Source organism: Pygoscelis adeliae, unplaced genomic scaffold (genome assembly GCF_000699105.1).
Source record: "Pygoscelis adeliae isolate BGI_AS28 unplaced genomic scaffold, ASM69910v1 Scaffold65, whole genome shotgun sequence".
Taxonomy (NCBI): Eukaryota; Metazoa; Chordata; class Aves; order Sphenisciformes; family Spheniscidae; genus Pygoscelis; species Pygoscelis adeliae.
In genome coordinates, this window is record NW_008824864.1 from 766568 (window position 1) to 767074 (window position 507).

Below are 507 nucleotides of genomic sequence, written 5' to 3' on the forward strand. Positions count from 1 at the left end.
TGTTGAAGACCCAGGATGACAGACGGAGTTCGGAATTTGAGAGTGGTTGCATGTCTGCAATCATAAAATTGTTTAATCCCCATTTAAGGCTAATTTAATGAAGCCAGGTAATTCAAGGCGTAAGTAATGAGTTACTGAAAATGCTTTCAATCAGTCCAGCTCAGTGGTGGCCAAAGTTACTGTCATTTAATTGTCGGACTTGGCTCGTTTCCCACTAGACAGGCACTTGGAAGCAGGCGCTGGCACCTGTGGAACAGCAGTTCCCCCAAAGGGATTAATAAATATTTAAGCTTGGGGTTTTCAAATGCACCTGCAAGCGCTGGGGGTCATCCTCCCTCTGAAATTCCTCTCTTGGGTGCTCCTAAACTTCCCTCCCACCCTCCATAGCTGAGAGACTACGACCTCAACCATCCTTCCCCAGTCGGGCCCAGACTGTTCACCACACCCCGCCAACGGAGCTCACCGCCCGGCCTCCCCGTCCCCCACGGGCCGGCCCGGCTCCGCCAC

The 507-nt window shown here is 52.1% G+C and overlaps 1 protein-coding gene across 1 annotated transcript in view; it reads left to right on the forward strand.

Moving 5' to 3' along the window:
* NDUFA9 (NADH dehydrogenase (ubiquinone) 1 alpha subcomplex, 9, 39kDa) overlaps nt 1-507 on the forward strand; it is a 25622-nt gene that overhangs the window by 4048 nt on the left and 21067 nt on the right. The gene's annotated exons all lie outside the window — the stretch shown is intronic.